We start from the raw sequence: 6000 nt of genomic DNA on the forward strand, positions 1-6000 counted from the left end.
TTTAGATTATAAGCCAATATTGTTTTTTGTTGTTGTTCAACTTATAGATTTAGTCATTTGGAATACTTTCAGGTTGGCTGTTTTATCCTTTCCGTATGCCCTCCTTACTTTTTTATTTTATTTTATTTTTTTACTTTTTGGTACCACAAGATGCTGTCAGCTCATCTGTGTTTTACCTGGTGCAGCCTTGGAATCAAACACTTTCCAAGGAGCCTTGCTTTTTTTTTTTTTTATTAGAGACTGGTACTTAGAAACTATCTGGGTACTAAGTGTGCTAAATCCTCCTGGGGTGTCACTGTTTCTAGGCCTTCTCAGCAGAGCTAAGAAATATATGTATATATAGTTACCCATGCATGTGCACATCTATATTTTTATCTCTCTATCTCTCTTTTTTAAAAGCATGAATTCCTACTCATAGGATAATATTCATCATACTGATGAGTTCATATTCAAAGAAAACAACTCATTCTAGACTTCCCATTTATTTATAACTTCTTTCTCTGACAGTAAAAAGTCTAACTCCTAATGTTATAATACATTTACTTACTTGTTCAATCCTATCACTCGTATAAAGTAGTTTCAGGATTACTAATTCATATCCCTGTTGCGGAGAAAACCAATTCTTTACATAATAGTTCTATCACCCTCAAATTCCCTTGTACTGATTCTTTGCAGTCAACCTACAAATGTCTATTTTTACTACTAGAAAATTGACTTTTTGAACACATCCCATTCTCCCCCCATTTTAGCATTCTAAGGGCTTATACTACGAAGTTGATGCTTAGTAAATGCTTGCTGAATAGTCTATGCTCTAACAGTTAGTATAGAACTGATGCTAAAAAAATTCTAAGTGAAAGAGTACACAAATGATTAAATGGATATCTATATATATATGTTATATATATATATATGTGTGTGTGTGTGTGTGTCATATTTGTATAACAAGGGTGACATGAATTATATTTTTTTGTTTGGCAACTGAGTCACTTAATTATTATCATTAACAAACACATCAAAACTCCATGGCTTAAAACAATGAGCCCTCTTATGAGGGGTTCATCAAGATTATAAAAAGAATTTGCATTTGTTAATCACATTTTCTCTTCTTTTTTTTTTACTTTATTATATCTATTCCTTTTTGTTGTATACAATTTTTCACATCTAAGTTCATAAAGTCATTAAAGAGAGTAAAATTACCACTGTACATTCACATGTGATTAAAAGGAATTTTCAGAAAATTGGGATTCTATCACTGAACTATATGCTAAGAGTTTTAAGGGTTAATTTTGTATCCTCTCCTGTTGGATGTTTACTTAATTAATAGGCTTAATTACTTGTATGCAGCTACTTGTATAAACTAAATTATGTTATATATTATTTCTAACATTTGAACTGTTTTCCTCATAGTCACTCCATTCCAATCAAAACTTTCATATTTCCTGCATTGCTTTCTCTTCATGGTTTTTACACCACTCCCGGTGGCAGCTTTCAGTAGAGTGCAGTCAGTTTTGCTTAAATAGTTATTCTAAGCATTGAACAGTGATGCTGTATGTATCAGAGCTGACATGTTCCATCAACCTAGGATACTAGAAAAGGAATAGTTAAATTGATGGCCTAAAGTTTGATTTTTGCTTCAGTACTTTTTGTTGGTTTAAGCAAACTGCTGGGTACAGGTGTCTATAAGTCCCCAGACAGCTTCTGGGAAATTCAGAACATCTTGAATAAAAATGTATTGGAGAAAAGAAAATGATACCCAGAGTCCAAACAGGTGCATCAGGCAATGCACTTAATGAAGTTGCTAAATTTTGATTCTGCAAAACAAGGCTTTAGTAAGAAAAAAACCAGTAAAGATGATAACTGTGATTTGCAACAATTGCAATATATGTGTATTGCTGTCTTTAGGGAACAATGAATTATTCTAATAAATCATATCTATTGTGGAGAAAGAAATCCTCTTTAACTATATTTAATAGTATTAGTTTAGAGGCAAATGATATTAAAATGACTGAACATTTGGGAATAAAAACAAAAATACCCTATACTTAAAATCTTTTAGTCACTTGCTAAAAAGCTAATTCTTATGAAAAAACCACCCAGGAATTGTACCTTTATGAAACGAATGGGAAAAAGCAGTTGAGGTAGCATGGTAGTCAGTTGTATCAGAACAGGAATTTTTCATATTGGATTTTAGGGATCCCTAGGATATCAGATCTCAAGGCTGTCATGTGGGGCTTGTACTCATGAGGATCCACTTTACTCATTAGTAGCCACTATTGCCATCCTCAATTTTGGATGCTAATTATAATTGCATTTTTTTTTTTGTATATTAAGTTTGTTTGAAAAAGTTATTTAAAAAGGAGAAAGAAAAATAGTGTCCTAGAGTATCAGAAAATAAAAAGGGCTGAGGTCACAGTAGGCTCTTGATTTACTGTTAAATTATTTTATTATTTTAAAGGTGGATAAGGCCAGAAACATGGGGGCAGTCCTGGATAAATGTATACCAGAATTTGGCAGAAATGTGCATATGTTTATAATGCCTTTTACTCACATGCTTGAATTATCTCACCGCTTGAAATAAGGGCAACTATAAATCAACACTTGTATTTTTCATTTCTGTGTGATTCATTTGGTTCTTTAAAAAATATACTAGATCTTATTTTGTCTCTATCCTGTTACTTGTCATATTTTTGATTCCACATTTTACTTCTCTAATATTAAGCATATTTATTTTTCATTCTGTGTAAATTCATAATAATTAAACTTTATGGGAATCTAATTGTACTATTTGGTGTTTCTGCTGACTCTCTCTGATGGTAACTTATTTCTTCATGTGCGGTATTGGATTGTGAGATGATATGTGCCTGGGCTTTATCTCCGGGAATCCAGTAAGGCCTGAATTAAGGTGGCACTGGCTTTGTCAGGTGCCCCAGCATGCCAAGTCCATTTTAGATTAATTTTTCGCTTGGAGTTTCCTGGACCACAGATGTAGTATAAATTTGAACCTGAAATCTGTATAAGGAAAAGACTGTAGCTATAAATTGTCAGGAGATATATATTTTTTTCCTTCAGTACCCACACTGAAAAAGACAATTTACTTCACTTTTTTGTTGATAAAAAGACTTTTTTTTCCTGGCCCACTTTTTCACTAAGGCACAGCCCTGTTGATGTCCAGACTTTATGTTGGGCTTCTCAATTCTAATGCCTCAGCTTTGCAAGTCCAAGGTTATGTCTCCTATCCCTGGTGTAGCTCTTATATTCCAAGAGCAGCAAATACTCTCAAAACTGCTGCCACTTTTGGTTTTTAACTTTTGTTTTGAGTCCCTGGGGACTTCTTATGTGGGCATGTACACACATGTGTGGGTGTGTGTGTGTTCGACTAAACATGTAGAGGACATTTATTATCATATATGTGTTTCGTACTGTGAAGTTATTCAGGATGTCTTGTCCATGATATTTCTTTCACAGGGAAGTCAACTAAAATCTGAGTACTCTTTTGAGGATATTTAGAGAAAGTAGTCATAGTGCATATAAGACTATATATCTTAGAATCATGAAGAATATTGGGCTGTGGTGGGGAGTGGATGAAAGTGGATAGTGGCTCTTGGCCACTCTCAAACATCCACTTTACTCTCTTTTCCCTCAACAGCTGATATTTAGCCCTTTCCCAATGGACATTGTCAGACAGAAGAACTGGTATACCCAGGAGTACATTAGCTTATACTAACTAGATGCTTAAGGAGTACAACTCACAAAAAAGAAAGACAGCCATAGGCCTATAGTTAGCCTTCTATAAAATTCTCTTTTTCTTGCCAAGTTAGACATTTTCAAATTTTCCTTTCAGTTAGGTGTGGCTAAGTGATTAGACTTCATCAATAGGATATAAGCAAAAATGATGTATGCTGTTTACATTCTTTAGTCTTAAGGTGTTGGACATGCCTCCTTCAGGTTTTCATTCCCCCTCCACTGGCTGAGACCTTGACTTTGTAGCAACCCATCTTCTTCAACCATGAAGGTGGTTCCAGTGACTTGGGGATGGCTGAGCTGCACAAGGGGAGAAATCCGGCATCCTGAATGGTCACGTGGGGCAGAGCCGTCCCACTGACCATTACTTTCGCCAGATCTGATGCATGAAAAAAATAAGGGTCTCTATTCCTTAAGCCATGGTATTTTGGGGGTCTTTCTTTAGCCTTATCCTAACTAATATAAAAACAAATTTTATAATATATGTATCTTATATGATATAAAAAAGATTATTGAAGCAGAACCATGAATTTATAAGAAGCACAATAAAATATCCCAGAGGAGATTAGTGAGGAGAGTCACAAAATGAAATAAGAAATAGTAAACAAGGTGCAAATGCTAGGTATCAAAGTGACTTGCTTTTTCAACTTTCTACTTTCTCTGAAAGTCACTACTACCTGCTAAGTCACAGGTTCTTCTCTTTTATCCTCATTCTTCCTTTCCTAACTTGTTGACATCTCTTGTCTACTGTCATTTTCTCTCTTTTTGGTTCTTGTGAGTTTATGTCTTTTATATTCCTTTGCTGTCATTTTAGGAGGAAACATAAAAAAGGCAAACATGTTTATATTTTATGTTTAATGGGAAGGCTTACATTCTTCTTATAGATCTTGCCTTTTGGATCATAGATGCTTCCTACATGTTTTTATAGTGTAAATTGCTTTTATAAAATGTAAAATTTATAAATATTTGTTGGAAATTAGGAAAATGCTAAATAAATTACAGTGCCCATGTATGGAATATTATGTAGTCGTTAGAAGTGATGTTTAAGAACTTTTAATAACAAAAATCTTGTTATAAAGTTAATTTTAAAAATTCATACAAAATTAAATATCCATTATGTAACATATATTTATGTAATGTATAATATAAAACATGCACAGGATAAAAATCAGTAGATAATCTAACAAACTACTTTATTATATCTAGGAGCTGTGGTTACCTTTCTTTTGTCTTTTCTAATTTTTCTGCGAATATTATTCTGTTAAATAATCAAATTTTCATTGAATTTACTAAGAATATTTTAAAATACCTTCTTAGATAATTCACCTCTATTAAAAGCTTGTAGATAAATCATATATTTCTCTAGGATCCTGTATAGTATCTGTAGCTCTATGATACATGGCAGTGTTTGGTACACTATTGTCTGTAGGCCAAATATGGCTTGCTATTGTTTTTGTAAATAATATTTCTTTGGAACTCAGCCACATTCATCTATGTGTTGTCCATGGCTGCTTTCACGCTATAATGGCAGGGTTGAGTAGTTGTGACAGAGACCATATGGTCTGCAAGACCTAAAATATTTATTCTCTGGCCCTTTCTTCACAGAACAAATTTGTTAACCCCCAGTATAGAAGAAAAATTGCTTTGTCATATCTTGCACATAATATACATACACACCTGTTCCAAAGTATCTTGCTAGAGGTCTTCTAAGATAAGCTAATCTTTTTCTCACATCCTATAATGGATTATTCTTAATTTCTACTAATTAGAAAGCATTTCAATATAAATAAATTCAGAAAACATTTAGAGAGGCCCCATTGTGACCTTAGACATTAGGCTATTCATGATGGTATGTGGGGTAATAATAGTGGAATAAGACAAAAAATAGATATATTAAAGCCATAAAATTTTCACAGTCCAGTTCTTGGAGAATTGATGCTCTGACTTTATCATGTAGCCTCCCAGAGAATTGACTTCTGGGTGGTTTGTATTCTCTTCTAATGGAAAGAGTAGATTTAAATGCTAGACACAAACTCTTGTGCTGATAGAACTGTGCATGTAGGTAGCCATGTTCATATTGCCATCAGCTGAATACTTTCTGAACACTCTGTACCACTTTCTGCAAATCATTCTCCTTAATGACCTTTCACAGGTAACTCCTTTCGGGCTGAAAGTTCCCATCAGTAGTAAACTAATTGGGTATTATTGCTAGAGTATGCTCCAGGAGGGTAGAGACCCACCTGCCCTGCTCAAAACTGT

This window comes from Rousettus aegyptiacus, unplaced genomic scaffold (assembly GCF_014176215.1).
Source record: "Rousettus aegyptiacus isolate mRouAeg1 unplaced genomic scaffold, mRouAeg1.p scaffold_m13_p_8, whole genome shotgun sequence".
Taxonomy (NCBI): domain Eukaryota; kingdom Metazoa; phylum Chordata; class Mammalia; order Chiroptera; family Pteropodidae; genus Rousettus; species Rousettus aegyptiacus.